Source organism: Salvelinus fontinalis, chromosome 3 (genome assembly GCF_029448725.1).
Source record: "Salvelinus fontinalis isolate EN_2023a chromosome 3, ASM2944872v1, whole genome shotgun sequence".
Classification (NCBI taxonomy): domain Eukaryota; kingdom Metazoa; phylum Chordata; class Actinopteri; order Salmoniformes; family Salmonidae; genus Salvelinus; species Salvelinus fontinalis.
This window is the reverse complement of record NC_074667.1, coordinates 18,723,059-18,742,118: the sequence shown is the minus strand read 5'-3', so window position 1 is coordinate 18,742,118 and position 19,060 is coordinate 18,723,059. Positions and strand designations below refer to the sequence as shown.

At 41.7% G+C, this 19,060-nt stretch overlaps 1 long non-coding RNA gene across 5 annotated transcripts; it reads left to right on the top strand.

The window, feature by feature from the left end:
- The first annotated feature begins 2,465 nt into the window (after nucleotides 1-2,465).
- LOC129840472 (uncharacterized) lies at nucleotides 2,466-18,768 on the top strand. Of its 5 annotated transcripts, XR_008757207.1 has the most exons (6): nucleotides 2,498-3,023; nucleotides 9,203-9,335; nucleotides 14,345-14,392; nucleotides 15,096-15,155; nucleotides 16,010-16,167; nucleotides 16,313-18,762. It is a non-coding gene; the product is annotated as an uncharacterized LOC129840472 (long non-coding RNA). The 5 variants fall into 5 exon arrangements; XR_008757206.1 differs by having other exon boundaries at nucleotides 2,466-3,023; nucleotides 14,345-15,155; nucleotides 16,313-18,767; XR_008757205.1 differs by having other exon boundaries at nucleotides 2,480-3,023; nucleotides 15,096-16,167; nucleotides 16,313-18,764.
- The last annotated feature ends 292 nt before the right edge of the window (nucleotides 18,769-19,060 follow it).

Sequence of the window (19,060 nt, the reverse complement as noted above, 5' to 3'; positions counted from 1 at the left end):
ATTTTCTCTAAATTTCCCCCCACATGGGCCAGCCCACTAGTAATTCAAGTTCTACCCAATGAGATTCAGCTCCTCGCACTTGAGTGACAGCTAGAACGAGGCCTGCCCAGCGTTTTCCAATGCGGTTGCAGCACGAGGAAGGGAGAGAGAAATTACCTGAGGCACATACAGTGCATTTGGAAAGTATTCAGACCCTTTTCCTTTTTCCACATTTTGTTACGTTACAGCCTTATCCTAATATGAATTAAATTAATGTATTTCCTCATCAATCTACACACAGTACCCCATAATGACAAAGCGAAAACAGGTTTTTAGAAATGTTTGCAAATGTATAAAAAATTGAAAACAGAAATACGTTATTCACATAAGTATACAGACCCTTTGCTATGAGACTCAAAATTGAGCTCAGGTGCATCCTGTTTCCATTGATCATCCTTGAGATGTTTCAACAACTTCATTAGAGTCCACCTGTGGTAAATTCAATTGATTGGACATAATTTGGAAAGGCACACACCTGTCTATATAAGGTCCCACAGTTGACAGTGCATGTCATAGCAAAAACAAAGCCATGAGGTCGAAGGAATTGTCCGTACAGCTCCGAGACAGGATTGTGTCGAGGCATAGGTCTGGGGAGGGGTACCAAAAGATTTTTGCAGCATTGAAAGTCCCCTAGAACACAGTGGCCTCCATCATTCTTAAATGGGAGAAGTTTGGAACCACCAAGATTCTTCCTAGAGCTGGCCTCCCGGGCCAAACTGAGAAGGGCCTTGGTCAGGGAGGTGACCAAGAACCCGATGGTCACTCTGACAGAGATCCAGAGTTCCTTTGTGGAGAACCTTTCAGAAGGACAACCATCTCTGCAGCACTCCACCAATAAGGCCTTTATGGTAGAGTGGCCAGATGGAAGCCACTCCTTAGTATAATGCATATGACAGCCCACTTGGAGTTTGCCAAAAGGCACTTAAAGGACTCTCAGACCATGAGAAACAAGATTCTCTGGTCTGATGAAACCAAGATTGAACTCTTTGGCCTGAATGCCAAGTGTCACATCTGGAGGAAACCTGGCACCATCCCAACGGTGAAGCATGGTGGTGGCAGCATCATGCTGTGGGGATGTTTTTCAGCGGCAGGGACTGGGAGGCTAGTCAGGATCGAGGCAAAGATGAACGGAGCAAAGTAAAGAAAGATCCTTGATGAAAACCTGCTCAGGACCTGACTGGGGCGTAGGTACACCTTCCAACAGGATCGTATGCTATCCATTTGTATTAATTGTATGTTGCTCATTCTATGCCGTTTTAATATAAGTAATTAACCAATGATATTAGGCCACTGTTGGCCATGATTACAGACACCTGTGTGTCTTGACACTATATATAAACGAGTCATCCCGCAGTGTCTGTGATTGTACCCTGATGAAGACAGCTTGCCTGTCGAAACGTTGGTAATTAAATATTTTTGCATCTGAGCTCCTAGAGTGTGCGGCTCTCCTTTATTTTCTAGTTTTCTACACCTTCCAACAGGACCACGACCCTAAGCACACAGCCAAGACAACGCAGGAGTGGATTCAGGACAAGTCTCTGAATGTCCTTGAGTAGCCCGGACTTGAACCCGATCGAACATCTCTGGAGAGAACTGAAAATAGCTATGCAGCAACGCTCCCCATCCAACCTAACACAGCTTGAGAGGATATGCAGAGAAGAATAGGAGAAACTCCCTAAATACAGGTGTGCCAAGCTTGTAGCATCATACCCAAGAAGACACAAGGCTGTAATCCCTGACAAAGGTGCTTCAACAAAGTACTGAGTAAAGTCCTTAATACTTATGCAAATGTGGTATTTCAGTTGAACATTTTAAACATTTGCAAACATTGCAAATTGCAAACATAAAAACCTGTTTTTGCTTTGTCATTATGGGATATTGTGTGTAGAGTGATGAGGGAAAACAAATATTTGAACCATTTTAGAATAAGGCTCTACAGTAACAAAATGTGGAAAAAGTCAAGGGGTGAGCACTTCCCGAATGCACTGTATCTTCACATACTGTATATGACAGTACACAATGTGTGGGGACCACTTTTGGTCCGTGGGTGCTACTTTCAGAACTACTGGCTAAAAAGTATACAAAAGTACCGTAGAATATTTTTCAAATGAACTGTATGCTAATTGCCTGGGACTGAGAAATTGCATGGTAAAATGGTAATTACACAATGCTTACCAATAATTGTTATTTTCTTCAGGATTCATTCAAATAACCATTACGTGTAAATCGGAACCAGAAAGTTAGCAATTGTGTATTTGGTTACTACATAATTTCTTTATTACCTGGGAAATACTCAGATAATATCAAAAATATAGCTGCGAGCAGCAATGAACAGGGTTCACAGGATGACATAAAGGCCACACGATCAGTTGGATAACAAAGCAAGCCCTATCATGTAGGAACTAAACTATATATACACAAAGGTATATGGACAACCATTCACATTAGTGGATTCAGCTATTTCAGCCACACCTGTTGCTGGCAGGTGTATAAAATCGAGCACACAGCCATGTAATCTTCATAGACAAACATTGGCAGTAGAATGGCCTTACTGAAGAGCTCAGTGACTCTCAACTTGGCACCATCATAGGATGCTACCTTTGCAACAAGTCAGTTTGTCAAATTTCTGTACTGCTAGAGCTGCCCCGGTCAACTGTAAGTGCTTTTATTGTGAAGTGGAAACGTCTAGGAGCAACAACGTCTCAGCTGCGAAGTGATAGGCCACACAAGCTCACAGAACGGGACCGCTGAGTGCTGAAGAGTATTGTGTGTAGAAATCGTCTGTTAATTTCTGTGGGTTCTAAGTGACCTCCCCCAGACCGAGGTTTCACAACTGGAAGGCATTAAGTCACCGGCCGTAACCCCACCCCTCCTGTAGGTTAGGTTACCTGGACGCAGAGTTGACTACCGTTGTCGTTAATCCAGTAGTATTGTTTTGGAGAAAGTCACAGTACAGCCACACCGAAAAAGGACGGTCAAGAAAGGTAGGCTAGCTCACCTTTGCTGTTGTCATGAGTAATGTGTTTGCCTTGGTATAAATGTTTTGCCCTGGTCATCTAAAAACTGTTTTGAATATTTAGCTTGCTAGCTAGTTAGTTATCTAGCTAGCTTCCCAAGCAAGCTAACGTTTTGCTGTAGTTGCCTTTGCTTGCTAAACAAAGTCAATTCTGTAAACAAAGCATGATAATGGGAACACGTTTGCAAAATTCCTGCATAATTGCCCACCATCTTTCAGTGACAATGCAAAAGAACATTGCCTCGCAAATAGGCTAGCTAGCTAGCTACACACACAACGACCTGGCATGTACTAGCTACAACGTATGGTCAAAAGATTATGCTAACTAACCCCATTCACCTGTGGTATCATGATGCTTGATCACATGATGTGTATTAGACTTGCACCTACTAGCTCGGCTTTATTTTTATTTTTTTTATTTTTTTATTTCACCTTTATTTAACCAGGTAGGCAAATTGAGAACACGTTCTCATTTACAATTGCGACCTGGCCAAGATAAAGCAAAGCAGTTCGACACATACAACAACACATAGTTACACATGGAGTAAAACAAACATACAGTCAATAATACAGTGAAAAATAAGTCTATATACAATATGAGCAAGTGAGGTGAGATAAGGGAGGTGAAGGCAAACAAAATATATATATAAAGAAATAAAAATATAAAAAGGCCATGCTGGCGAAGTAAATACAATATAGCAAGTATAAAAAAAGAAAAAAAGTAGAGATAGAAATAATGGGGTGCAAAGGAGCTAAATAAATAAATACAGTAGGTAAAGAGGTAGTTGTTTGGGCTAAATTATAGATGGGCTATGTACAGGTGCAGTAATCTATGAGCTGCTCTGACAGCTGGTGCTTAAAGCTAGTGAGGGAGATAAGTGTTTCCAGTTTCAGAGATTTTTGTAGTTCGTTCCAGTCATTGGCAGCAGAGAACTGGAAGGAGAGGCGGCCAAAGGAAGAATTGGTTTTGGGGGTGACCAGAGAGATATACCTGCTGGAGCGCGTGCTACAGGTAGGTGCTGCTATGGTGACCAGCGAGCTGAGAAAAGGGGGGACTTTACCTAGCAGGGTCTTGTAGATGACCTGGAGCCAGTGGGTTTGACGACGAGTATGAAGCGAGGGCCAGCCAACGAGAGTGTACAGGTCGCAGTGGTGGGTAGTATATGGGTCTTTGGTGACAAAATGGATGGCACTGTGATAGACTGGATCCAATTTGTTGAGTAGGGTATTGGAGGCTATTTTGTAAATGACATCACCGAAGTCGAGGATTGGTAGGATGGTCAGTTTTACAAGGGTATGTTTGGCAGCATGAGTGGAGGATGCTTTGTTGCGGAATAGGAAGGCAATTCTAGATTTAACTTTGGATTGGAGATGTTTGATGTGAGTCTGGAAGGAGAGTTTACAGTCTAACCAGACACCTAGGTATTTGTAGTTGTCCACATATTCTAAGTCAGAGCCGTCCAGAGTAGTGATGTTGGACAGGCGGGCAGGTGCAGGCAGCGATCGGTTGAAGAGCATGCATTTAGTTTTACTTGTATTTAAGAGCAAATGGAGGCCACGGAAGGAGAGTTGTATGGCATTGAAGCTCGCCTGGAAGGTTGTTAACACAGTGTCAAAAGAAGGGCCAGAAGTATACAGAATAGTGTCGTCTGCGTAGAGATGGATCAGAGAATCACCAGCAGCAAGAGCGACATCATTGATGTATACAGAGAAGAGAGTCGGTCCAAGAATTGAACCCTGTGGCACCCCCATAGAGACTGCTAGAGGCCCGGACAACAGACCCTCCGATTTGACACACTGAACTCGATCAGAGAAGTAGTTGGTGAACCAGGCGAGGCAATCATTAGAGAAACCAAGGCTGTCGAGTCTGCCGATGAGGATGTGGTGATTGACAGAGTCAAAAGCCTTGGCCAGGTCAATGAATACGGCTGCACAGTATTGTTTCCTATCGATGGCGGTTAAGATATCGTTTATGACCTTGAGCGTGGCTGAGGTGCACCCATGGCCAGCTCTGAAACCAGATTGCATAGTGGAGAAGGTATGGTGGGATTCGAAATGGTCGGTAATCTGTTTGTTTACTTGGCTTTCTTAAGACCTTAGAAAGGCAGGGTAGGATAGATATAGGTCTGTAGCTGTTAGGGTCAAGAGTGTCCCCCCCTTTGAAGAGGGGGATAACCGCAGCTGCTTTCCAATCTTTGGGAATCTCAGACGACACGAAAGAGAGGTTGAAAAGGCTAGTAATAGGGGTGGCAACAATTTCAGCAGATAGTTTTAGAAAGAAAGGGTCCAGATTATCTAGCCCGGCTGATTTGTAAGGGTCCAGATTTTGCAGCTCTTTCAGAACATCAGCTGACTGTATTTGGGAGAAAGAGAAATGGGGAAGGCTTGGGCGAGTAGCAGAGGGGAGGGCAGTGCTGTTGACCGGGGTAGGGGCAGCCAGGTGGAAAGCATGGCCAGCCGTAGAAAAATGCTTATTGAAATTCTCAATTATAGTGGATTTGTCGGTGGTGACAGTGTTTCCTATCTTCAGTGCAGTTGGAAGCTGGGAGGAGGTGTTCTTATTCTCCATGGACTTTACAGTGTCCCAGAACTTTTTTGAATTTGTGTTGCAGGAAGCAAATTTCCGCTTGAAAAAGCTAGCCTTGGCTTTTCTAACTGCCTGTGTATAGTGGTTTCTAGCTTCCCTGAAAAGTTGCATATCACGGGGGCTGTTCGATGCTAATGCAGAACGCCATAGGATGTTTTTCTGTTGTTTAAGGGCAGTCAGGTCAGGAGAGAACCAAGGGCTATATCTGTTCCTGGTTCTAAATTTCTTGAATGGGGCATGCTTATTCAAGATGGTGAGGAAGGCATTTAAAAAAAAAATATCCAGGCATCCTCTACTGACGGGATGAGATCAATATCCTTCCAGGATACATCGGCCAGGTCGATCAGAAAGGCCTGCTCGCTGAAGTGTTTCAGGGAGCGTTTGATAGTGATGAGTGGAGGTCGTTTGACCGCTGACCCATTACGGATGCAGGCAATGAGGCAGTGATCGCTGAGATCTTGGTTGAAAACAGCAGAGGTGTATTTGGAGGGCAGGTTGGTTAGGATGATATCTATGAGGGTGCCCGTGTTTACGGAATTGGGGTGGTACCTGGTAGGTTCATTGATAATTTGTGTGAGATTGAGGGCATCAAGCTTAGATTGTAGGATGGCTGGGGTGTTAAGCATGTTCCAATTTAGTTCGCCTAGCAGCACGAGCTCTGAAGATAGATGGGGGGCAATCAGTTCACATATGGTGTCCAGAGCACAGCTGGGGGCAGAGGGTGGTCTATAGCAGGCGGCAACGGTGAGAGACTTGTTTTTAGAGAGGATTTTTAAAAGTAGAAGTTCAAATTGTTTGGGAACAGACCTGGATAGTAAAACAGAACTCTGCAGGCAATCTTTGCAGTAGATTGCAACACCGCCCCCTTTGGCCGTTCTATCTTGTCTGAAAATCTTGTAGTTGGGGATGAAAATGTCAGAATTTTTGGTGGTCTTTCTAAGCCAGGATTCAGACACGGCTAAAGCATCCGGGTTGGCAGAGTGAGCTAAAGCAGTGAACAAAACAAACTTAGGGAGGAGGCTTCTAATGTTAACATGCATGAAACCAAGGCTATTACGGTTACAGAAGTCATCAAAAGAGAGCGCCTGGGGAATAGGAGTGGAGCTAGGTACTGCAGGGCCTGGATTCACCTCTACATCACCAGAGGAACAGAGGAGGAGTAGGATAAGGGTACGGCTAAAAGCTATGAGAATTGGTCGTCTAGAACGTCTAGGACAGAGAGTAAAAGGACATTTCTGGGGGCGATAAAATAGCTTCAAGGAATAATGTACAGACAAAGGTATGGTAGGATGTGAATACAATGGAGGTAAACCTAGGTATTGAGTGATGATGAGAGAGATATTGTCTCTAGAGACATCATTGAAACCAGGTGATGTCATCGCATATGTGGGTGGTGGAACTGAATGGTTGGATATGGTATAGTGAGCAGGGCTAGAGGCCCTACAGTGAAATAAGCCAATAAACACTAACCAGAACAGCAATGGACAAGGCATATTTACATTAAGGAGAGGCATGCTTAATCGAGTGATCAATAAGGGTCCAGTGAGTAGAGGTTGGTTGGGGTCACGGCGATCCAGACAGCTGGCTGGGTAGATGGCTATCGGTAGCAAGATAGCATAGGATGGAGGTCTATTTTTAGACACCTCGTGCGTTTCCGTCGGTAGATTAGTGGGGTTCCGTGTCTTGTAGAGGGGATCAATCCAATTGGCAAAATAGATATAGTGACCCAAGAAAAAATAAATAAAATAAATGTCCGATATACGTATTAAGATAACAGCCGATAAGACAGCTAACGATTAGCGGGCCCCAGATGAGCGTTCAGGTAACGTCGCGACGGAGGTGCCAGTTGGATAACTCCCTCGGGCAGATAACGTCGGCAGTCAATCGTGAAGGCCCGGTGGGGCTCCGTATCTGCAGCAAAAAAAAAAAAAAACGGGTCCGGATAGGTGACTGTAGCCCAGGAATGGCTGATGGAACTCCTCAGCTGGCTAGCTCCGGAATAGTTTAAGTTTGCTCCGGGATCGACGTAAGCCAATAGTCACACGGTTTGCAGCTAGCTAGCTGCAAAATCAAGGTGCAAATGTCCAGAGCCTGCGGCTGAAATCCGGGGAAACTGAGAAAAAAAAAAAAAAGGCCCGGTATGCTCCGGTCCGAGTCGCGTTGCACAAAAGTGCCGGTAGATTATCGAGCTAAAGGAATAGCTGATGACCACAAAACGTGGGCAGCTGAAACACCAAAGCTAGCCAGCAAGCCGGCTAACTTCTGGGCAGCTTCAGATTAGCTTTCGGCTAGCTTTCGGCTAACTTCTGGTTAGCTTTCTGGCTAACTTCTGATTAGCCCCTGGTTAGCTTCCACTGTGGATTTTCAGATTTGAGGTAAATAATACTTTTTTTTGTTGTAATTGGTGAGGCGGGTTGCAGGAAAGCTTTTGTAGTTGAGTTCTTGGATAATAAAAAAACATAAAAGATATGCGAAGAAGGTGTAAATATATATATACAGGACAAGACAGTACGAGGAAAAAAAAATGACGTCTGAACTGCTAAGCCATCTTGGAACACAGATAGAACTAGGGTTAGTTATCGAAATCTTTGGCTTTATGTTTATGTAGTTATTTGCTTTTGTTTCAGGTCATCCCCGACCCCTTTGCTCTTGTCTACTAAGTACATTATCTATGAAGACTGTCTTCTGCAGTTATTCAGTTCCTGACCTGTATGCTCCTGCACTTATAGACAGCAGATCCAACCCACTTGCTTACAGCTGCACTAGGGTCGGACAGCATTAAGGCACCACGGAGCCGGCAAGAGATGTGGCTCGGAAAACGTACCTCAACCCAGGGATGAGAAATACATTGTACCATTATCCCAACTGTTACACTGAGAAGATTGATCTGCGTGGCAGGTTTTATATGCACATTTTCTCTGAACACTTTCATTTCAATAATAAAGTTTTAATTTCTCAAAATCTGAAGTAAAATGTTAAAAATCTAAAAGTAAAAATTAAACTATGCTGAGAGCACTAGCCTCTGCCATATGGACACATTGACACAGGCTGATGCATTGGCGGCTAAAGAAATTAAAACATAGAACTCAAAGATGCAGCAGTAGGCCCAGCTGTAGGCCTATAACTTCCAACGTCATCTAAGTAAAATACATAGGCCTAAAGCCAACAAATACAAACAGTAGAAAATATTCCGATTAAAATTATGGTTCTACCAATCACATTCTTTTATCTACTCCGCCTGTCTGCCTATCTTTCTATCTGTCTTGACTTGAGCTATTGCTAGTGAAGTGCAACATTGTATCAAAATCATCACCTGGTCCTGATGATGAAAATTCTGGTTCTACCAATCACATTCTTTTATATACCCTGCCTGTCTGCCTCCCTTTCTATCTGTCTTGACTTGAGCTTTTGCTAGCGAACTGGCAACATTGTATCATCTAGCCTATTCCAGGCCCTCAGAGTTTCCTGCGCCAGTGAGCTCGGGACAGAAAGTCGTTTTTTTATTAAGTTTCCAGTGGATTTATGGGATCATCAGGTCATGATATTTTGCTCTTTCACAGGTCTTGTTGATTATCGAGGCCGGAAGTGTTGGAAAGATTTTTCAAATACTGAGGAACTATCTTTCGCAATGGATATTAAAAAACAGACTTTGTTGACTTGTGTGAGGCGAAGAAAAAATGAGTGGTGTACTTGGTGAGTAAAGACAATCAGATATCAGACATTGCCAAATGGGTACTTTCCTACATATGCATGCTTGTGGAGAGAGACATACCATATCTTCGCCACCCCCCCCCCCCCCCTTCTTCTTGATGCAACATTTTAAATTATACTCAAGACATATTATCTTTACACATATTTATTAACGCTTTTCAGTGACAGCCGCAACTCAATCAGCGAGACCTATTGCCACACACACTACCCAAATCATGGGCTTCCCAAACACACTTGTGTTTTGAAACAATCTACAGAAAATAAATAAATAAACTAATGATCCTCTGTGTATAAGACATGCTCCCTGGTGAAGTATTTTCAATGATTTTATTTAGACAGGAGTATTTATCAAATTTTGGCGAAACATTAATTTACTTTAGGGCAATGCAGCATTCTAACACAGCACTGTGCACCAACCAACTCTCCTTTCTAATTCACAAGAGGCTGAAACCAACGATCTGTATATAATGACGAGATGCTCATTTCTCCACCCTAACAATGGGAGTCTTTGTCCAAAGGTGGAAAGGCATAGAAACACATTGGGCTTATATAGGACAGTATCACTGGAAAAAGCATCTGAGCAAGCAAAACAGAGCCCTTCTATATGTAGCCCATGTATCTTATGCTGTCTGGCTAGAAAGAATATGATATGCCATACTCTTTTGGTCCAGACAGCATCAGATACATGGTCTACACATACTGAGACAGAGGGGTGCTGTTTCATTCGCTTGGATGCTTAACTGAAATGTATGCATATTTTTGTTGGCACGCGTCTCGATCAAATAAATTATAAATATTTCAATATTTTATTTAGACGGGCAAGAGGTACGGCAGGGCAGGCCGCCTAAGGCCCGCCTATAATGCCGGCCCTGGCTGAAGGGTCGGGGAGGTAATCAGTTCCAGACACATTGCGGAGAAGCAACGAATGTCTGTGGGCGTGGCGTAGCCTTTGGCTGGAGCAAAGAGTCTGGGTAGCCAGGCAAGTAGTAGGTATGCTCAGAACCAGTAAATAAACAAATCAGTAAGGCTCCAGTTTATAATGTTTCCAGCTAACATTTATTTACAGGCTTTGTCAGAACTTTCAGTGTCGTGCCTGCTAGAGATACATTTAACAAGGTAACGTTAACTAGCTATAAAAACTTTAGCTAGGCTACATAACGTTACATACCATTCAAAGATGTCGTGGGCAATGGTAGTTGAACATCGTTTTCTGAATTCACATCTTCTTCGTCGCTAGAAGCCAACGGTTCGAACATATACAGTGCCTTCAGAAAGTATTCACACCCATTGACTTTTTCCACATTTTGTTGTTCCAATTTTTTTTTAAATGAAATTGAGAATTTCTGTCACTGTCCTACACACAATACCCCATCATGTCAAAGTGGATTTATGTTTTTAGACATTTTTACAAATTAACAAAAAATGTACATCTGAATTGACTTGTCAATAAGTATTCAACCCCTTAGTTATGGAAAGAGTAAACGTTTGCTTAGCCAGTCGCATAATAATTTGCATGGACTCACTCTGTGTGCAATAAAAGTGTATAACATGATTTTTAAATGACTACCTTATCTCTGTACCCCACACATAAAAGTATATGCTAAGGTCTCTCAGTTGAGCAGTGAATTTCAAATACAGATTCGACAACAAAGACCGGAGCGGTTTTCCATTGCCTCGCAAAGAAGGACACCTATTGGTAGATGGGTAAAAATAAAACAAAGCAGACATTGAATATCCATTTGAGCATGGCGAAGTTATTAAAAACACTTTGGATATTGTCTCAATACATCCGGTCGCTACAAAGATACAGGTGTCGTTCCTAACTCATTTGCCGGAGAGGAAGGAAACTGCTCAGGGATTTCACCATGAGGTGACTAAAACAGTTACAGAATTGAATGGCTGTGAAAGGAGAACTGAGGATGGATCAACAACATTGTATTTCCTCCACAATATTAACCTAAATGACAGAGTGAAAAGAAGGAATTCAGTACAAAATATATTCCAAAACATAAGGCACTAAAGTAAAACTGCAACAAAAATCCAACACAACACATCACTGAGTACCACTCTCCCTTTTTTCAAGCATGGTGGTGGCTGCCTCATGTTATGGGTATGCTTGTCATCGGCAAGGAGTAGGGAGTTTTTTAGGATGAAAAGAAACAGAATAGAGCTAAACAGGCAAAATCCTAGAGGAAAACATGATTCAGTCTGCTTTACAACAGACACTGGAAGACAAATTTACCTTTCAGCATAACAACAACCTGAAACACAAAGCCAAATATACACTTGAGTTTTTTACCAAGACGACATTGAATGTTTCTGGGTTGCCTAGTTAGTCAGTTTTGACCTAAATCTGCTTTAAAATCTATGGCAAGACTTGAAAATGGCTGTGTAGCAATGATCAACAGCCAACTTGACAGAAATGAATCATTTTTTAAATATGCCTAGTTAAATTAAGGTTAAATGAAAACATGTCAGTTAAGAACAAATTCTTATTTACAATGGCGGCCTACTCCGGCCCTAACCCGGACGATGCTGGGCCAATTGTGCGCCGCCTTATGGTACTCCTGATCACGGCCGGTTGTGATAGTAGAAGCTAACAATCTCACCCACCTTCCGACACTACTAGCCTGTTCCCTATCAGATGACCAGCGGGATAAGTATACATCGCTGCTGCATGCTTTGAACGGGAAGTTTTCTCATCGTTTTCAGGATTTCAAAGCACAGATCATCCCTTACTGACTCTCACTTCTCAGCAATCCTGCGCAAAGCAACATCAGAAACTATACCTGACTTCACTGCTCTAGTCAATGCCCATTAGACTTCACACCTCACACTGATTGAGTAGTTTAAATGTAGTATTGAGCTCTCTCTGTCTTTCTTGTGTTTTAGTGCATACAGTGGTTGCTCCACTAAAAGTTTTGCAATTGTGCTGCGGGACTTAATTTGTGGTTTAGTACGGTTCCCTGCGTCACCACTTCATTGTTCCAGACCAGCGCAAGGGGGAGTTAGAATACTGATTATGCTTTTGCGTCCTACTGTGTCTCTGACTGACAATGAATGGGCTACATAAACCTATATAGAAACTGATAATTGTGCACGACTTCAGTATTACCACCCTGCATACCACTGCTGGCTTACTTCTGAAGCTAAGCAGGGTTGGTCCTGGTCAGTCCCTGGATGGGAGACCAGATGCTGCTGGAAGTGGTGTTGGAGGGCCAGTAGGAGGCACTCTTTCCTCTGGTCTAAAAAAAAAAATATATATATATATATATCCCAATGCCCCAGGGCAGTGATTGGGGACACTGCCCTGTGTAGGGTGCTGTCTTTCGGATGGGACGTTAAACGGGTGTCCTGACTCTCTGAGGTCATTAAAGATCCCATGGCACTTATCGTAAGAGTAGGGGTGTTAACCCCGGTGTCCTGGCTAAATTCCCAATCTGGCCCTCAAAACCATCATGGTCACCTAATAATCCCCAGTTTACAATTGGCTCATTCATCCCCCTCCTCTCCCCTGTTACTATTCCCCAGGTCGTTGCTGCAAATGAGAACGTGTTCTCAGTCAACTTACCTGGTAAAATAACGGTAAAAAAAATAAAAATAATTACTTACTAAAACTAAGGTTTTTATTATTTGATTTTGTTAGGATTATTTTGCTCTTACTGTAGGCCACTCCCGCCTGAGTGGCACGACGGTCTAAGACACTGCATAGCAGTGCAAGCTGTGTTGCTACAGATGCTGGTTCAATACCTGTGCCACCCTCTACTGGGAGACCCATGAGAAGATTGTAGGTTTTTGTTTTCTCTCCCTCTAAAAGCAGAAATAAATAATTCTAAATAACAAACTGACTTTATTTCCAAATTAGTAACAATGCTCACCCCATGTTCAAGAATGTCATTTTTCTCGCTCATTTTACGTTATTTGAAAATGAAATCATCTCCAAAATATTAATTTTTTAAACAAAGCGATGATTATTATTAATTTAGAAGCAATAGCCTACAAATATTTTAGCACCGTTTCGCGCTGCTATGAGACAAGCATGGGGACTGGTCTTGATAAATCAATGAGATTTCAAATTTTTCAGTGAATCTCCATTTGGGTATTCGTTAGACTAGAATTAGAAAATTAGGATGTAGAAATATTATGATCCTAATGTAACCTTTATTTAACGAGACAAGTCAGTTAAGAACAAATTCTTAATTACAAGGACAGCCTACTCCTTCCTCCCGTCGGGGAATTAATCCCTATTTAGCTAAATAGCCCAGTACTGTACTCCTGACAGTCACGTTGTACAGTGTGCTATTTTCCGTTCCATCCTAATGGAAACCCAGAGGGTTTTTTGTTTTTCTTGGAATAGTAACACCATAATATTAATCAAATTAATTAAGCAAGTACCAGTCAATGGTACCAGTGGTTCACACTTAAATAACGCGCCATAGAGTTCTGCGGCACCATGCAAGCTGCGCCGCAGTACGCTGCAACTTTTAAAGGAAGAACCACTGTACTCGTTAACAAGAGTTCTGTCCGTGGTGTTGAATGCACAGTGTACTTTTCCCTCTATGCAGTTCATTGCATGTTTAATAATGAGAACACCTACCAAAAGGAGAACATGGATGTTGTTTATTTCGGTGCATGTGAAAAAAGTAAAATAAGTAGCACATCTGGATGTGATTTACAGTAGATATATCTGTCAACACAGTCATACACATGATGTATAATCCTGTAATATGATTCTGTCCCGCGATGGCAAAGATATATTCTAATGTGGCCCTCCATGGAAAATAATTGCCCAGGTCTGTTCTAGACCCTCTTTGTCACTCTCTGCTGGGGTTAAGTGCCTCTTATGTACTGCATGTAATGACGTATATTACATAACATAATGCTGAAGAACTAGTAATGTTATAATGCGTTTTTTGAAGGAATGCTGAAATAGTTTGCCTGTGAACAAGATGTATAGGACAAATAACTATGCCTAACTTTGATCTGTACAGGTCCTCAGTCCTCTTCGTCACAGGGGCTAGCTGCTCACCAGTCTGAAGGTACCTGATCTTGCTATTCATATTATCTGAGGTGTAAAGGGAGAAATGCTCTACAATGTTTATCTAAAAAAACCTTCTGTTTCTGTCAGCAAGTTACCATGGGTGTGTTTCACTATAATTATTGCTTTCATGCAACAACTATCAACACAACCATTTGTTAGATTTAATTCAAAAAAATGTTACAAGTAGGATATAGAATTAACGGAGAAATGTGACAGAAAATGTAACGTTAATGGAAAGTGTTTTTTTTTATACCTTCATATATACCTGTTTTATACCTGTTTTTTTTTTATACCTTCATACCTGCTAGCAAGTAGGTGAAAGTGAATCCTTGCAATCAAAACACTGTCCAACTGGGAAAGTTCACCGTTAGCTAGCCATGAACAAACTTGTCTTGTTCACTCCATGTGTTCACTTGTGAAACATGTCAGTTAACTGATTAAGATTGCATGTGGTTCATTCCTCCAGCAGTAGCTAACTTCCAAATTGCTATTTTAGCGCTAGTAATGCTACTACATATGGCCAGTTGCAGTTTGTGGGAAACATTGTTGTAAAGGGGGCTTCCCTTTGCCCTTGCGATAGTTTCCCATTGGGAATATCTAGCCAAGTCACTGTATCTGGATACGTTTCCCCAGTTGAGATGTGGGCGCTACTTACTTTAACTGAAATTCTACATTTGTGTATTGTGCTCAATTTGCAACAGAACCATCAAGACCCTGTTCCCATGCCTCTTCCTCAGAAGATTTTCTGGCAGCAGTCCACAGTAATTTAAAGTATTCCACTGTACACTTTTTACTGCATACAGTCTATTAGAAAAGCAAAGTCTGGCTACTACCAGCATCAATTCTGTAAATATAATTTAAATAAAAATAAGAAGTAGTCTTATTAGCTGCTTTCTTAGGTAGTTATTTTGAAAATTCTCATCTCAAACAACTCAATCCTCCTCATCACTGGGCCCTGCTGCTCGTCAGTCTGAAGGTAACTGCAATATGTGCTTCTTAGTTGTAGTGTGAGGGGCTCCATAATTACATAAAATGGAATGTTATACAGTTATAAATTATAATAATTTTACATTTACTGTAAATGACAGCAGCTTACACTGGCTTACGGTGTCAGCATTGGTTGTGCATGTTTGGCCCGTGCGTCCCATAACTCAGCACCTGAGGAAATTGGCAGAGGATGTCAGAGTTGCAATACCAGACCAAAGTAAACAGGAACCTCTTAATGCAACTGACCAATGGGTCTCATGGGGACATGGTTCTGCCAGAGGACATTGTGCTTCCTCTGAAGGACAGGCTAATGCTGGAGGAGCTTGAACATCGGCTTGCTGGGAATGAGGAGCTTCAGGATAAATTGTTAATTGTCAAGAACATGGTATCACACTACATACAGTTGACACCAGAAGTTGTTGGACAGCGACACTTTTTTATCATCGTTAGAGCTCTGTCTATGGGATTTAAATAAAGTGCAGACTCTTGGGGTATTGTACATGTTAAGTAATTGCGTGCTTATAAAGTCTGACTCGGAAGAACTCCCCACTGCATTTCTTTGGAGGGACTTTAAACCTGTAGTTTCACTGCTCTAAAGACCACTAAATATGGACAATTTATTTTACAGGTGAGGTTTTTGGCTGCTAAAGAGGGCAAGTCCGTCAGACTGAGTGAGGAGGATGTTTACCTGCATGTTCTCCAACAACCTGTCCAGGCTTTGTAACTGGACTGGTTTGGGACAATAGATCTCTTTCAGGCAGCTAGCTTTAAAAAGCATTGTTCACAGTAAGTTTTTATTAGTCTATGAATTCACTTTCTGGTAATATAGATAACTTTGATTAAACCTGGAGACAGTTTTGAATCTGAAACATGATGTGTTTAAATAGTTCATGAAGAACAAATATTGATAAGAATTGTTCTGTGGCTTCAGGAGCGATATGAAATAACCCCTCTACAAAAGAGGCAACAGAGGGGAACTTCCAAGAGGTGGTGGCAACATTTCTGAAGGGAACTGCGAAGGGGGTAGGAAAGAAAGAGGCCAATTGAAGAGGCTCAAGAAACAATTTTCTGTTTGTCTGTGTATATTGTATTGTACATACTCATTATTTCCTATTCTAGGACATGATTTTCTGTAATAACAATTAAAAAGCCTAAATCTATAAATATACACTGCCGGTCAAAAGTTTTAGAACACCTACTCATTCAAGGGTTTTTCTTTATTTGTACTATTTTCTACATTGTAGAATAATAGTGAAGACATCAAAACTATGAAATAACACATATGGAATCATGTAGTAACCAAAAAAGTGTTAAACAAAGCTAAATGCTTTTCCAACAGTCTTGAAGGAGTTCCCACATATGCTGAGCACTTGTTGGCTGCTTTTCCTTCGCTTTGCGGTCCGACTCATCCCTAACCATCTCAATTGGGTTGAGGGGATTGTGGAGGCCAGTTCATCTGATGCAGCACTCTATCACTCTCCTTCTTGGTAAAATAGCCCTTACACAGCCTGGATGTGTGTTTTGGGTCATTGTCCTGCTGAAAAACAAATGATAGTCCCACTAAGCCCAAACAAGATGGGATGGTGTGGTGTATCGCTACAGAATGCTGTGCAACTCATGCTGGTTAGGTGTGCCTTGAATTCTAAATATATCACAGTGTCTCCAGCAAAGCACCCCCACACCATAACACCTCCTCCATGCTTTATGGTGGGAAAGACACATGCGGAGATCATCCGTTCACCCACACTGTGTCTCACAAAGACATGGCGGTTGGAACCAAAAATATCCAATTTGGACTACAGACCAAAGGACAAATTTCCACTGTTCTAATGTCCATTGCTCGTGTTTCTTGGCCTAAGAAATCTCTTCTTGTTGGTGTCCTTTAGTAGTGGTTTCTTTGCAGCAATTCGACCATGAAGGCCTGACTCCCGCAGTCTCCTCTGAACAGTTGATGTTGAGATGTGTCTGTTACAGTTCTTGACATTTTCCAGATTGACTGACTTTCATGTCTTAAAGTAATGATGGACTCTTTTCTCTTTGCTTATTTGAGCTGTTCTTGCAATAATAGGACACCAATAAGAAGAGAGTTGCTTGGGCCAAGAAACACAAGCAATGGACATTAGACCGGTGGAAATCTGTCCTTTGTTCTGATGAGTCTAAATTTGAGATTTTTGGTTTCAACCGCCGTATCTTTGTAAGACGCAGCAAAGGTGAACTGATTATCTCCGCATATGTGGTTCCTTCGTGAAGCACGGAGGAGGAGGTGTGATGGTGTGGGGGTACTTTGCTGGTGACACTGTCTGATTTATTTAGAATTCAAGGCACTTAACCAGCATGGCTAACACAGCATTCTGCAGCAATACACCATCCCATCTGGTTTGCGCTTAGTGGGACTGTCATTTGTTTTTCAACAGGACAATGACCCAAGACATCTCCAGGCTGTGTAAGGGCTATTTGACCAAGAAGGAGAGTAATGGAGTGCTGCATCAGATGACCTGAAACAAAGTCCTTTCTTCTGAAACTCATCAGGCTATTCCATGCGAGACATTGCCAAGCAACTGAAGATCTCGTACAACGCTGTGTATTACTCCCTTCACAGAACAGTGCAAACTGGCTCTAACCAGAATAGAAAGAGGAGTGGGAGGCCCGGGTGCACAACTGAGCAAGAGGACAAGTACATTAGAATGTCTAGTTTGAGAAACAAACGCCTCACAAGTCCTCAACTGACAGCTTCACTAACCTCCAGGCTGTGTAAGGGCTATTTGACCAAGAAGGAGAGTGATGGAGTGCTGCATCAGATGACCTGGCCTCCACAATCACCCGACCTCAACCCAATTGAGATGGTTTGGGATGAGTTGGACCACAGAGTGAAAGAAAAGCAGCCAACAAGTGCTCAGCATATGTGGGAACTCCTTCAAGACTGTTGGAAAAGCATTCCAGGTGACTACCCCATGAAGCTGGTTGAGTGTGTGCAAAGCTGTCATCAAGGCAAAGGGTGGCTACTTTGAAGAATCTATTATTTAACATATTTTTTGATTTGTTGAACACTTTTTTGGTTACTACATGATTCCATATGTGTTATTTCATAGTTTTGATGTCTTCACTATTATTCTGCAATGTAGAAAATAATACAAATGAAGTCAAATGAAAACTTTTGACCGGTAGTGTATATATATTTATTTTATTATTATTACTAATTGTTTAATATTTAGATATATATTTTTTTAAATATAAAATGCTAATTCATCATTACCATGTATTCAATGTAGATATTTTTATATTGTAATATATCGTATTATGTTCTACAATACACTTATTACACAACGATTAATGAGAGTGGTGTACATTATTTTGGATGCATTAGTGTGTGGAAAGATACTGACAATATGAACGGTGGACCGTAGTGTAGGGCATTCCGGCTCTTTTCAGTGAGCCGGCTTGTTCGGCTCAGCTCACCTCAGTATTCGGCTCGGTATTTTTTCAAGTTAAACAGTTTGCGAAAGTTTGACTGATTGGTGTTTATTAAATGAAATCATACTCTACCTTAAACACAATGTATTTAAAAATGCATTGGTTTGTTATGAGAAAGAATGCTATTAAACATTTGCATTTAAATTATAACTTTTTAATGTATATAAACAAAGTGCATATAAATCTAACTATTCAAAATGAATACAAT